This window comes from Bufo bufo, chromosome 6 (genome assembly GCF_905171765.1).
Source record: "Bufo bufo chromosome 6, aBufBuf1.1, whole genome shotgun sequence".
NCBI classification, from domain to species: domain Eukaryota; kingdom Metazoa; phylum Chordata; class Amphibia; order Anura; family Bufonidae; genus Bufo; species Bufo bufo.
The window spans coordinates 308,390,666-308,406,422 of NC_053394.1; the positions used below are offsets into that span (position 1 = coordinate 308,390,666).

Here is a 15,757-nt window from a genome sequence, read left to right on the forward strand (position 1 = left end):
TCTTCTCCAATCCAGACACAGTTTGTCTCTGGTGGTCCAGGTCCACCATCCGATCACGCAACTCTTGATCAAGTTGAGCCATCCTGGCTTCCAAATGTCTTTTCTCCTCCAAGAGAGCAGATTTTTCTGAGGCGCTGTTTAAGACCTCATTAACCAGCTCATCCCTTTCCTGCTCTGCATGACGTCTGGATTGCTCAGAAGCTGCAAGTTCCTCTTGAAGTTGGAGAATTTCTACTTCTATTTGTGACTCTAGATCCTTCAGTTCATTCATCTCTTTCTGAGTCTCTTCCTGTGACTCCTCCGGAGCTTTCTGAAGTTGCTCTGCGAGAACCTCTAGTCCCTTCTCTAGTGTATCTAGGGACGGTGCGAAGCAAGGGAAAACATCTTCAAGTTGGTAGCTGTACTGACCTGTCAGGTCATCTACCCCTGCCTGGGTATGGGTCTCAGACACTAGGCTGCCATCTCCCCAGTCAGTTATACCTGATGTGACGAGAGCTGTCATCTGGTCGCTACTAGTGACCGCCTGAATTTCGCAATACTTTGACCTGGTAGCTTCCCTCTTGGAGTTGCTAATGGTCACAGCACATATATCACCTATGTTACTCGTGTCATTATTAACACTGACCTCTAGGGGTACACATGAGCTAATCTCCACCTTGGACATTTCCTCAGTAACCATAGAGCCCCGTGGAGACTGCATGCCCACTTCTGGTACATGTGGCACAAACTCTAGCCCCGCCACATTGTCTACAATTTGGTCTCCTAGCGGTGTTTCTTCAACATTTATCAACACATTTACATCAGACACATGTTTACCAACAGGGGGAGCTTCTTCCCCAATCACAGCCTGCAAAGGAAAAGGCATGTCAATATTATCACATATTTCACATGACATCACATTTCCATTATGCATTTCGGAAAACATGGTACCATCACTTTGCACCTTATCTGCACCCTTGTTCTCAATGTGCAGCTCCTTCACATTGTCATTTAAAAGGGACAGGTATAGGTTCTGCAGGAGTTTTTTCACTCTGCAGAAGTGTCTCCATTACTTAAAACCTCCAAGCATTAAGGGGAAATTACGGCCCACCATTCCCTCATGTATGAGCGTATTTGTAACATCAGGTTCACAAGTCCCAGTTCTCACCGGAGACTCTCCCTCAGTGAGAACCACCTGATAGTCCGTATTATCCACATAATTGTCCCGAACATGTAACACTATCAGTCTCTAGGGAGGCCATCATGCTACCTCTTACTCGGGCTAGCATGGGATCTCTGACTTTCCCCACCCCAAATCTAGCTTTGATCACAGGCTCTTTGGGCGACCCAGAAACCTTCTCCCCTGCAGGTTCCTGCGATACCTAATATGTATACTTTTTTTTATTTATGCAAGCTTTACACAATGAATTTATTTTTGAAACAAAAAAAATAAATCATGTTTTAGTGTCTCCATATTCTGAGAGCCATAGTTTTTTCAGTTTTTGGGCGATTATCTTAGCTAGGGTCTCATTTTTTGCGGGATGAGATGATGTTTGATTGGCACTATTTTGGGGTGCATACGCCTTTTTGATCGCTTGCGGTTTTACTTTTCATGATGTAAGGTGACCAAAAAATGGTTTATTTAGCACAGTTTTTAACTTTCCCCCCTCCCCTATCTTTTACCAATTTTTTTTTTTACTTTATTTGGGGAAAATGACATTTGTTTATTTTTACTTGAAACTTAATTTTTTGGGGGAAAACAATTTTTTCAACTTTTTTTTCACTTTATGTTTTGTCCCACTTTAGGACTTCAACTTTTGGGGGTCTAATCCTTTACAATGCATTCCAATACTTCTGTATTGGAATGCATTGGCTGTATGAGTAATATTGTGTGTATTACTCATACAGCTTCTGGCCTGTGAGATCCAGGGGGCTGGATCTCACAGGCTCGTCACCGGAAGTCAGCCTTCCATGCCATCGAGCCCCCACTACAGCCCCACGGGGACCCGATGGCACCTGCGCCCGCCGCACCATTGAAAAGCTGCAAACTGCAGGTCTGAATGGACCTGAGGTTTGCGGCGATCGCAGACACTGGGGGGGTCACAGGACCCCTCCGCGCATTTAGCCAAGGTGCCTGCTCAACAATTTGAGCAGGCACCTTGTTCCGATCACCGCCCGCCGGCGGTGATCGTAAATACACATGATGTACCGGTACGTCATGTGTCCTTAAGTACCGGGACAACATGCCGTACCGGTATGTCATGTGTTCTAAAGAGGTTAAATCTCTGCACCACAGCAAAAATAGTCCACAATAGCATGAGCAGCACCTGCTCCACCGAACAAACAGGCTTCCGGCCCTTTAACTCCAGCACAGCAGGATTCAGCAGCACCTGCTCTTTCTCGTCGTTGCCCCTAGCAACCGGCTGTTGCCCTTTTCTCATGGACGACTTGCCCGCATCCTCCACCAATTGTGAGGGGTAGCTTTCTTTTAGGGGATCATTCACACCGATACGGCTTCAGGACACCAGGTTTCAGGTCCAAACAGTGCATTTATTGTGATACACCAGCACAAGCAAAATGACAAAAATAATAAACACTCGCCCGTCCAAGCTCTAACTAAACATAATATTCCTGACTCACCTAAGTCCCTGTTCACACCCTGTGAACACATGCGGCTTTCTCAGCCAATGTCCCACAGCCTCCTGGCTGTACAGAGCACAGTACGCCCACTGTCTCCAGTCCAGTGTCTCTTGGGGAATAGTGGTCTCCTGGCTTGGACCACACAGAGCCTCCAGGCCTCTGTCCATAGGCAACACACTCCCCCAAAGTTCAGGCTAGCGCCTAGCCTCGTGGCCCCTCAGTCCAGACGGCTGAGACCACTCACACAGAGCCTCACCAGGACTCTGCTTCACCAAACACTCCAGAGTGAGCCGCACCCAAGATCCAGTAGCAGGATTAAATAGGATCCCTGGACATGAGCATGCCCTAAGTCCCGGACTGGAGCATGGAGAACAGGCACCCACCCAACACACTGCCTGTTCCCAGTAAAAGCCCACCCTGAAATAGCTGAACCAGCTACACTATCTATATGGTGTCCCCCAACTACTTTAGTGGACACCTGAACTAGGGCTTTTACTCCACCAAGACTGGGCCTCTTGGTGACACGCTCCCGGTGCACACAACACCCCTTTTATCCTGCTTCCCTGTGACTTTACTGCACACCTCAATGTTCACATTGCCAAAAATATATATATATACTGTATATCAGATTATTGAAGACAAATGTTTATATAAACGCTTGTTGCAGATAATTGGCCTCTGTAAAAAGGGGCTGGCAATCACCTGGTGAATGAGCAAACGCTCGTTCATCAGGTGACTGTCATTCTGTCCAACACCAAAAATCACGGTTCCTGTGCAAAAGATCGTCCTGTTTAAACAACGCTCGGCTGTGCAGGAATAATGAATTTCCACGTTCCAAAAGGACAGGTAGACCCCAAGAGCGTCTCACAAACATGACGAGACATATAAACAGACCAGGAAACCCACTGAATACTTTATTACACATGTAATAAACGAACATGACAGTAACCACTGGACAAGCAGGCAAGGGTACTGTTGCAAAAGCACCACTGGACCAAATGCACCGGTTTGGCTTGGGGCGAAACCCAGAGGGTGGACACTAAGTGAGCCCTGTTATTCACAGAGCCCCTGGTGGTGGGGATGAACTTAGCTGAGGGCTCACCAGGTCACACGTCCAGGATGGTCCCGGTGCACTTGGCCACACACCTGCACAGACAGATGCTGGTGCACACTCCAGTGGTCCAGACAAACACAAGACTAGACTGGAACCCAGGCACAAGAACAGGAACCCAACCAGAACACCGGAGAGTTCAGAAAAGACAGAATGGGAACTAGACAAGATCCAGAACCAGACAAGCAGATGCCTGTTCTCTATGCATAGTTAGTCCATGGGCGAACAGACAGAGCTGCACAACAAGACATAGAACTGACATATCTAGACCCCAAGAAGAAGACGCTGTTACATAGCAGTCCTAGTTAGAGCTGCACACATGGACACAAATGTCCTCCCTCTGGAGAACCAACATGACCAGGCTACAAGACAAGGCAGGCAAAGAACATGCTACACCCTCTTACTGAAGGTAAAACAAACAGGACAGGATCAGAAGCAGTTAAGCACTACCAGGCTGACAAGAACAAGGATACAGGCAAGACATGGTAAAACAGAGCAGACAGACATGAAAGCAAGGAAACATCAATGACACAAACACAGGTAACAGTGCACAAACAGAGGACCACAGCCCCAAGCAACCAGCATACACAGGAATCAGCCTGCAGCCAGTACGCGAGAGAGAAGGCAGCCAGCCTACACGGCCACAACTGTCACAGTGAACCGCACCATGACATCCCCATATAAAAGAAATGATTCATGAATGTAAATACTGCTTTCATCTCCGCTGATGATCATGCAGTTATCGGAAACGTTTGGTTTCTTCTAATTGTGATTTAACAAACTGCATGTCATTTGTACATTCATAAAACAATGGTGGTGTTTATTGCATCAGGCAAAAATAAAATTTAAAAATCTATTTAGTTTGATGGATTTTGGGTATGATTTTTAGCAACATTAATTTTTTTGTCATTTGTTAAGATAATAGTTTACAATGCATTATTAAATGCAATAAAAATGTCTTGCCTTCTGTGGAATGATGTTGTATGGCACTTGTTCTGTATTATGGTTTCCCCCTGTGTGTTAAATGGGTTCTCCAGGTTCAGAGCTGAACCCAGATAGAGAAATATTATATTATATTATATTTACACACACACATATATATACAGAGTAATGTCGCACTCGAATGAGGTGGAGATCCAACAGAGGTGCTCCCACTAACAGACAACACCCAGTCTGATAATGGTAAGTGTAATAAAGAAATAGAAGTGGGGCACTCTCTAAAAGTAAAGGGATCTTTAATATACGTGAAATACAATAAATTGACAATATGCAATAAAATTCAATAATATTTTAAATAGCGGAGGATAAATGTCAGTAGTACAAGTTCAGCAATGGATAAAACCTAAAATAATAAAATATAAGATAAAAGAATATATAGATCCCAATAAATATAAGACAATAAATTCGAATATATAAGAATCAAAAAAATTCGGAAAAATAATCTTAAGAATATTATTTTCCACTGATGGTGAATGGATACGTTTTCCACATATGCTGTATGAGTGGATAAATGAATAGTCGTTTATATCTTGGTGATAATAAGCTTGTGACCAGTCTCTTATACACATAAGCAAATGAATAGTCAATGCGTGATTTTCATCATGTAAAAAGTCGCTGACTACCTAATATTATATTCGATTTGCGGACAGTCTTGGTAGTGGCCAGAGCTCCAAGTAATTGTAGCTTTCAATAGTTTAAACAGACAATGTTACAGCTGCTTGCTAGCACAGCGGCGTCCCGCTGTATTTGATTAAGAAGCGATCGCTTATATCGGATATGCGTTGTCTTACCAGAAGGTGTTTTCACTGGACGAATAAGCCCTCGACTCGGTGTGTTTTTTTTCTTTAGAATTCCGGTCTCAAGGGCTGTATGTTCAAATTCGAATTTTCCCGCCAGTTGAATTGTTTGCTGCACATGGTTTTGTCTCTTCCATATAGTAGTGCTTTCTTTGGCAATTCTTTATCATAAAGTCCAGACCTCCTGAATGTCGCAGTATCCTTGCTTTCCTTAGTGGGGGGATTAGCACCAGACGCGTTTCGGGGATTTGAGACAATGACCCCTTCCTCAGTGGTATATATATATATATATATATATATATATATTTATTTATTATCTTAGAGGAGCATCAGAGCATTTGCAAGCCTGTGTTTGTTTTGAGCCGGTGACGTACCTGGCTTCACATCACTATGCTAGGCAGAGACTTCCACCTAGCAGTGAACCTGGTGACATCACTAGCACAAATGTGTAGTCTATAGCATTGCGCTAGGCTGTTTTGGAGGAAGGAAGTCTCTGACTAGCATAGTGATGTGAAGCTCAGTGCATCACGAGCTCAAACACACACAGGCTAGCAGCCTTCTCACCGTTTACCGCAGGCCCATAACTAGTATCACTGGCCTCGGCGCGGCTACGCCACGTTCACTGGAATGGAGCTTAGCCGCGCCCAGGCCAGCGATACTAGTTGTGACGTCAATGGGCCTGGAGCACCGCTGCCTTCTAAAACATATGATATATCTAGAGAATAGATCAGCTGTAAAAAAAAAAAAAAACTCCAAAAGCTCTTTAAATACTATGTGTAAACCCAGCTTAAGGGTAAATTCGTCCCACTAAAGGGCCACGCCTGGGGTGTCCCTTGCCCCTTGGGAGGTTTCTACAAAATATGTGCCTCTTATAGAGCAAGTAAACGTGACGCTAGCTGCGGTTAAAAAGCGGAAGCACAAGGCTCCCTTTATAGATTGTAATGTTGGTACCCAGAGGTAGGATTGCCCGAGTGGTTCAGGGTGGCCTACAGTCTCTGCAGATGTCACGTACACGTGTCACGGTGTTCCTACCTGGATATCCGTGGATCCCAGATGTGATGTGGTCCAAAGCAGTGCAAAAGGGGTAGGTGAACTTGGATGATAGACGAATGGAAAAAATGGAGTCCAGACTTGAGTAACTGAAAAGTTGCTTTTACTTGGCATAAATTGGTATTCCAAACAGCTTCCAAAAAGAGTATCTATGTCATTAGCAGGTATTGGGTTAACTTTGGCAGGCAAATGCTTCTCTGCAGCTATCTCAGCTCTGCTATGCGGTAGCAGAATAAATAGGAAACTCTTCCTCTTCTGCTGGAACTTAAGTTAGCTGTAGTTTGTAGTCTGTCTTATAATCCTAGGAACTTCTTTTCCTGGCTTTCGAGTACCCCAAGCTTCGGCTCAGCTTGGAAGGACGCAATGCAAGCCCAGGAGGGGACAAGCAACCATGTAGACTTCAGAGGCAGGGCATCTGGGCCTAGCAGAGCAGGCAGCGCCCTGCTAGCCAGCACACAAGCTCTCCCTAAGGAGGGTAGACTAGAACTTCTGCAGGCTCGTCCAGGAGGGACGACAGCCTGCTGCTTCCCCTTACAGGGGCTAAGATAGACTGACTTACTAACTAACTAACCTCCTCCCTCTAGCTACAGATGGCTGGAAGAAACTAAACAGTTCCTCTCCAGGGAAGCCAATACTGCCAACGTTGCTGCCACCTGCTGGTGGACCAGGTTACTACACTTGAACACAACAATTTCAGGAATAAATATGCACGTTATTAGGCGATGACATGAAATACATTCGATATTATGTATTAGCACATGGAAATGGTAGCATGGTGTCAAAAGAAGTAGTAATAGCACTCCGGGTCGATACACACACACATTCTGGATTTATGTGTGGACAATCCGCACTGAAATCCGCAGATGTTCGCAGGGAAATCCATGCAGTCAATCCGCATCAATTGGTGCGGATTTACGTGTGGATTTTACTCTCCCCGTTGAAGTGAGTGGAGAAAATCCAGTCAGGAAATATAAAATAAATTCACATGCTGCGGATTTTAAAATCCGCACCACAGGTCAACGTCTGCATGGAAAAAATCCTCATTGTCTGCATAAGAATTTCAAATCATCATAGAATACAATGTACATGACCTACAGTGCAGATTTTCCGCATGCAAATCGGCACAGAAAATCCTCGCGCAAACCCGATAGTGTGCATTTACCCTTAGGGTGTTGCTACACATCACATCATTGCTGCTTCTCAACTACAACAAAAATCAAAAAACCGTAAGGGATATTTACTGCCATTTTACACACAGGTCTTAAAGGGCTTCACATGAGTATGCTAGGTAGAGACTTCCGCCTAGCAGTGAGCCCGGTGACATTACTGGCACATTGGGCAGTCTATAGTACTGCCATAGGCTGTAAAACAGTCTAGGGCAGCGCTGTAGATTGCTTATTTGTGACATCACTGGGCTCACTGCTAGTACGCCACCGGTAGTAAAGAAAAAGCCCTTGTCCTGCACTATGCAGTGCAGGGCAAGGGGGAGCTCTGATGCTTCACTTATACAGGCCATATGAGTGAATACAGGGGCTCAAAGCTGAACTCTGACAACGTTTTTACATTGCAAAAAGTGATAGAGAGACTTTGGTCGAAAAGAGGGACAGTAGATAGGCATCCTGTATCTCCTAACTGGTAAAAAAGTGGCTTAGGCTACTTTCACACTCGCGTTTGGTGCGGATCCGTCATGGATCTGTACAGACGGATCCGTTCAGATAATACAACTGCCTGCATCCGTTCAGAACGGATCCGTTTGTATTATCGTTAACATAGCCAAGACGGATCAGTCTTGAACAGCATTGAAAGTCAATGGAGGACAGATCAGTTTTCTATTGTGCCAGAACGGATCCATTTGGCTCAGTTTCGTCAGACGGACACCAAAACGCTGCCTCCAATGCGGAATGGAGACGGAACGGAGGCAAACTGATGCATTCTGAGCGGATCCTTTTCCATTCAGAATGCATTAGGGAAAAACTGATCCGTTTTGGACCGCTTGCGAGAGCCCTGATCGGATCTCACAAACGGAAACCAAAACGCTAGTGTAAAAGTAGCCTTATATGATGCCTAAAATGCCTATTATTGCAACTGCACTACAAATTAGAGGAAGCTATACAGTAAAAACAGCATGACTTGACAGTTTTCAAAACTACCAGAAAAATTGTGATTCTTGCTAATATGGAACTGCATACACACGAGAGGTGAATCAATGTATAGGCCATGTAAGATAGCGGAGGGAGAGCACACTTACAGTAAGATAAGTTGGTTTGCAGATCTGTGAAGAGGCAGTGAATCTGGCAAGTCTCCTACACCATCAGCTACTCCAGAACACTCCCACACTTCCTCCTGCTTGTATTTGCTGGGAGAGATGGACCATGCCTAACCACAGTGGACTAGCGAGACCCCTAGTGGTCATATCTTTGCAGCTTATGTTTGGGTGGATACCGACAAATAATTTCAATAAAGTGATTTACAGATCTGATAATTAGACTCCTTCCTAAGAAATAAGAATACTTTATTATATTGTACAGTGACTCAAGACAACAGAAAACAAAATAGCCTTCAGTCACCTGAAAATAGATGGATACAGTAAATTAGTGCCCCCCTTCCTATGGTGCTGCCCATGCACTCTTTATTAAATTAAAAAAGGACTACTTACAGTACTCTGTCATGTTTTATGTAAAAAAAATAAAATCAAAGCTCTTTTTTTTTTCTTGTTCATTAGTGGGTTTTAAACCCATGGACACTGCGTGAGAGTCAGACAACCAACCAGTAAGCTACAGGTCGACCTATTGCTAGGTAGTGATTTTCTCTAGCTATGTGATTCAGAAGACAAATACACAGTAAACCTAAGTCATTGTGACGCTGACTAGTCAGTAGAGTCAGACATCAGGGTCACACATCATTTGAATTTGTCTCTTTTCTAGGACTCAAATATATATATTTTTTTTTTTAAACCAATAGGGGTTTTGAACCCAAGAACACCGCATGTGAGGCAACTGTCTAAACCACTGAGCTATAGGTCTAGACAGCAAACAAACATTTTCTTCATCTATGCGATTCAGTATACTGAATTATAACTACAATGAACCTAAAAGTCATTGCAACGATGACAGTCAGTAGAGTCAAACATCAGGGTCACACATCACTTGAATTTGTCTCAGATGTCACACTGGCATTATTCTGATACTTGACTATGATATCTGACCATGTCCTAAAATGAACACTGTATGGGAGACATAACCCCGATGTCATTTTATATCCTAACTCTATCAAAGCCCTATTATTACTGGCGTCTTATTAGTATCCTGCAGGGGACCTTGTATATATTCCTTATACTGACTCTGAGCCAGCTCAGGACAGCACTGCTCTGTTATGGCATTACAGGTTTCAGTTGTGGCCTAGTAGAGAACAGCAGGGGATGTCTGTAATGGCACCAATCAGGTGAATGAAACTTTACATGTACAGCTGACTTTGGCCAAAGGATACATTTAAACTTTTTTCCTGGAGCCTTTAAGGATGCAGCTCAACTTGGTACATAAAAGGGGTCTGAACCCGGACATACCCATAATTTCACCCTGGCAGCCCCCCTGACTTAAGCATTGGAGCAGTTCATGCTCCAATGCTCTCCTTTGCCCTGCGCTAAATTGCGCAGGGCAAGGGCTCTTGTTTACAATCACACACTGCGTTCAGTGACGTTTTACTGGCTAGGGCAGCGCTAAAGCCCACCCATCAGTGTCGGTGATGTCACCGGGCTTCCTGTCAGCCCCATGGAGAGCCCAGTACGTCACCGGATCTCCAAAGTATGCCTTTGCCCTGCGCGATTTAGTGCAGGGCAAAGGAGAGCATCGGAGCATGAACTGCTCTAAAGCTCAAGTCAGGGGGGCTGCCTGGGTGAAAATGGAGGTATGTCCGGGTTCAGCTCTGAACCCGGACAACCCCTTTAAGGCTGTGCAATTTATTTATTTATTTTTTTCAGCTAATAATAATAATAATAAATAAATAAATAAATTCACCTGATGTACCCCATAATGTTTAAATAATTTTTGGGGGCAACTGAAAAAAAAAAAAAATTCCACCATTGGTTTTAGGATTTTGTATTTATGATGTTCACTGTGTAGTAATAACATTTTAACTCTGTTCTGCGTGTCAATTCACTTAGGTACAGAACACAAGTATATACATTACAAACAAGTGTGAATAAATAATTAATTTTTCCCATTTTCGTAGGATAAGTTGATTTCATCTGTACCATTTTGGGGTACATTTTTTTGTTTTTGTTTTGGGGAGATGGGATGAACAAAAAAGAATAATACATTTTTGGAATTGCAGTGTATTGTTGTTACTTTGTAACTTCCCCTAATGTCTTGCAATGCACCGTGAGCTTCAGTATCTGGTGCAGGAAGAAGGCTCGCTGGCAGTGCGAGACTTTAGAAGTCCGGTCCAGACTGCATGAGGTTTAATCTACTTTCACACTCGCGTTTTGGTTTTCTGTTTGTGAGATCCGTTCAGGGCTCTCACAAGCGGTCCAAAACGGATCAGTTTGCATTCTAATGCATTCTGAATGGAAAAGGATCTGCTCAGAATACATCAGTTTGCCTCCGTTCAGTCTCCATTCCGCTTTCGAGACGGACACCAAAACGCTGCCTGCAGCGTTTTGGAGTCCGTCTGATGAAACTGAGCCAAACGGATCCATCCTGGCACACAATGCAAGTCAATGGGACGGATCAGTTTTCACTGACAATAGAAAACGGATCCATCCTCTATTGACTTTCAATGGTGTTCAAGACGGATCCGTCTTGGCTATGTTAAAGATAATACAAACGGATCAGTTCTGGACGGATGCAGATGTATTATCTGAACGGATCCGTCCATGACAGATCCGCACAAAACGTGAGTGTGAATGGGCTATTACACTGCCTGGTCCTATAAATCAAAGCGCAGAGGGCACGGCCGCTAGGTGTAATGGCGATGTCCCTTTTGCTCCTAGAGGCTCATTTGCATATATTAAAACAATGCCAACACACATGAAAATGGGACCTGCCAAGTGCACATGCAACAGGTCAGCCACTTTCATAGGTATGCCCTATGGCTCCACCACTGACCACTATGCTGTCAAGATGCACTTAACCCCTTAGTGACCACCAATACGTGTTTTTACGGTGGTCACTAAGGGGCCTTGGGCTGGGCCGCCGTTTTTTTTGCGGCGGCCCAGTCTAAGCGCTGCATGGGTCCCCGGTGCAGCGGGGAGCAGGGACCTGGCTCTCACATGAGAGCTGTGGCCCTGCTCTAACAGCTCGGATCGGCAGGAGTGCCGGTCCGGGCTGTTTAACACTTTACATGCCGCGGGCAATGGCGCCCGCCGCATGTCAAGCGGTGACAGAGGGAGCGGACTCCCTCTGTCTCCCATCAGCACCCCGAAAAAATGTGATTGCGGGGTGCCGAGATGTGTAAAGCCTACCTGGCTTCCGATGTAGGCCCCGGTCCTGGCTGTAGTAATTTCCAATTAGAGCCTGCTGGTCAATGTTAAAATAGCATTGCTATTAAAATGCAATGCATTATAGGGATAATGCATTGCATTTTAAAAGCAATCAAAATACTGTCTGTTATAGTTCCCTTGTGGGACTATTAAGTGGTAAAAAAAACTAACAAAAAAAAAAAATTTATTAAATTAAAAAATTCCCATAAAAAAAATTTACACTTTTTTTCCCACTGAAAATACGCTTTGAGAAATAAAAACAAAATTCCCCCGTATATTTGGTATTGCCGTGTCCGCAACGACCCGGACTACATAAATATCACATAAATTATTCCCTACGGTGAACGCCGTTAAAAAAAAGAAAAAAAAAAAAAGACAGAATTGCTAATTTATTCTTAGCTGCCACCGAAAATACCTAACAAGTGATACTGACCCAGAGAATAAAGATGTTATTTATACCGAAAAATGAACGCCGTAAAATTAAAAACGCAGTGGCAGTATTGCTGTTTTTCCCCATCTCCCTCCCAGAAAGAATAAATAAAAGTTAATCAGAAAGTTGTGTACCCCAAAATGGCTCCATTAAAAACTACAACTTGTCTCGCCAAAAAACAAGCCCTTCTAAAGCTATATAGACGGAAAAATAAAAAAGTTATATCTCTTGGAACGCAAAAATGAAAAAAGGAAGAAAACGCTTGGTCAGTAAGGCCCAAAACAGGCTTGTCACTAAGGGGTTAATATATAATGTAAAACAGATGAGAATTCTGTTTTTGGGTGGTATATTGAAACTTAATCAGCCTTTGAAAAGTTTTATGAAATGTGAAAAGAGGGCACGCAACCGTTAATTAGGAAAAGTAAAGATTTCTAACACAGACATGGTATTACCTTGGTGCAGATTACCAATGTGCACAAAAGAGTAAACCATTATTTTTATGCCCTTGAGAATTTTGTCATAGTTGACAGGCCAGCTATAGACACAGTAAGTATATAGACTACGCTGACCTTTGAAGAGAACAGTGTCGTCCACGCTGGTCCGTGCCAAGATCCAGCTGCAAAATTCTCTAGTCGTTTTCCATCCAACCTTCAAAGTAAACAAACCAGATTAGAATCTTACATAAGGACTTCTCACTAAACTAAAACTAGCATGTTTATTATTTTCTGTCTAAGGGTGTCCTCACACATTCAGGCTTTTTGATGCAGTTTTTAAAGCCAAAATCGGGTGTGGATCATAACAGATGAGAATGTATTAAGGGCATACAACTTCTCCACTTTTTTTCAATCTACTCCTGGTTTTGGCTTAAAAAAAACCTCTTAAAAAAATCTGAACGCGTCAGCAACCTAATAGTGTTTAATCCAAGTTTTACAAAGAAGAGCTTTAAAGGGCTTCTGTCACCCCACTAAACTTTTTTTTTGGGGGTACTTATAATCCCTATCCTGCGATATATATCTATACATTATGTTAATCATTTTCGTTCAGTAGATATGTAAAAAAAACTACTTTTATAATATGCTAATTACCTGTCTACCAGCAAGTAGGGCGTCTACTTGCTTGTAGCAGCCTGTCAGCATTTCAAAAATCGCGCGCCTGTGTTGATTCGGCGCAGGCGCTCTGAGATAAGGAGGCTCGCCTCCTCAGCACTCCCTCAGTGCGCCTGCTGCGATGACGTCACCGAAAGAGAAGACGTCATCGGCGCAGGCGCACTGAGGGAGTGCTGAGGAGGCGAGCCTGCTTCTCTCAGAGCACCTGCGCCGAATCAAGACAGGCGCGTGATTTTTGAAATGCAGACAGGACCAGCCGGAGGAGGAGATTGCGGCTGGCCCTGTCAATCAACAGGAGGAGGGGGCGGTTTTTTGCGGCTGCTACCAGCAAGTAGACGCCCTACTTGCTGTTAGACAGGTAATTAGCATATTATAAAAGTACGTTTTTAGCCTTATCTACAGAACGAAAATGATTAATAACATAATGTATAGATATATCGCAGTATAGGGATTATAAGTGCCCCCCCCAAAAAAAAATAAAGAGTTTAGTGGGGTGACAGAAGCCCTTTAACTATTTGAGGGCACAGGTTAAGTATAGTCATTATAAGCAGCAGACAGTTGCTGCATTAGCACCAGCATATTCATCCTGCCGATCACACAGGCACAGCAAGGGTGCCTGCATGGTCAGATGTGGGACAGCTTTCAGCTGTGTCCCTGCTGTAATGGCAGAGATCAGAGGAACCTCTCATCATTTAAACCTTTAGTCTATATCAAACATGACATCTAAGCGGTTCCTCAGTCAGTCCCTTGGCTCTCCCCGCTACGTGATTAAGGGGTGCTGAGTGGTTGGTATGGCAGCCAGATGCCTAACATTGGCCTTCTAGTCTGCTACCTATTGAACTCTGCACAATCCACCATAAAAGCCACATGTAACACTTGCAGATTTTAGAGTGGATTCTCTGCTTTATGGCCACGTGGACTTACCCTTACAATATGGTTCCTACATTTTAGCAGTTAGTGCATATTATTTTTAAAACATTTTTTCCACACCAGCCATATGTTAAATGGGTATTCCGGGTTATTTCAAGTCATCCCCTATCCACAGGCTTAGGGATAACTAGAACATTGGCAAGGTTCTTACCAGCCTCCAACAATCACAATAATATGGTCCTCACATCCCCTCAAAATGAAAACTGCGGCAGGCTGAGCATGTACAACTCTGCTCCCGTCATCTTCATTATCTCTTGAAATCCCACAGATGAATGAAGAGGCAGCGCAAGGTTGCCAACCAGAATTTTTGGACTCAGTTTACATGTGCACACAAACATGTGCCAGGAGTTGATATCAATAAAACTTCAGTAACCCAAGTCTCTATTTGTCTTGATTCTACAAGTTTCTAGCCTGATCATTACTGATTTCCTGTAGAGATTGTACCAAAAAGTACAATTGCAGTGAGCCCCTGAGGAGATGGTGCAGAGGATGGGAGTGGTAGTGGCCCTGTTGAAATATTGTGTCATGATGTTCTCCCTCAGGACATTTGTCCCAGTGAAAAGGTGATTTAAAAGACACAGGCCAGAAGTAAAAGGAAAAAAATGATGACTCTCTCTTAAAGGGAACCTGTCACCTCTCAAAACCATCCCAAGCCGCCAGCAGTGTGTTTCTGATGATGCCTTTCTTCCTGAAGGCCGATGCAGCAAAAGTACTGAAAACTTTGTTATATCCCCTGCCCGGCACGCTTCGCCACACATGATTGAAGTCAATGAGGCAGGGGCCTCCTTGCTTCAAGTCACAGTAACCACGCCCCCTTCCCTGCCCCTTCGAATTCCATTGATGATTGTGAGCTAAAACCAGTAGTGAAGCCTACACAGAGATAAGGTATAATAGAAAGATTTGTACCTGTTCTGTGTTTTTTGACCCACATCTGGTTTTGGCTCACAATAACTCATGCAAATCACTGACCAAATGCTGACTGGGTGAAATCAACCTTTTATAGTGCCTGTCTGAAATTTCCACTGGGGGGATTCCCCGACAAAAACTTTGGACATAGGCAGTGGCGTACCTCCAATAGAGGCAGACCACGCAGCTACTATAGGGCCCATGAGGAAAAGGGGCCTTGTAGTGAACCAAAGTCCCCACCCCCTAATTAAACTCTAATTGTCCAGCTCCATTATATTATCCCTATAATCAGTGAAGAAAGCTAAAGGACCTGGGATGATGTCATCACAGGTT

The 15,757-nt window shown here is 43.9% G+C and overlaps 1 protein-coding gene across 4 annotated transcripts in view; it reads right to left on the reverse strand.

Annotated features, from left to right (window-relative positions):
• The window catches only part of LOC121004296 (epidermal growth factor receptor substrate 15-like), a 137,897-nt gene that overhangs the window by 96,956 nt on the left and 25,184 nt on the right, over nt 1-15,757 (reverse strand). For all 4 annotated transcript variants that reach the window (XM_040436461.1, XM_040436462.1, XM_040436464.1 and 1 more), the window contains exon 3: nt 13,052-13,130. The gene's annotated coding sequence lies outside the window, so the exon portion shown is untranslated. The remainder of the gene's footprint in view (nt 1-13,051; nt 13,131-15,757) is intronic.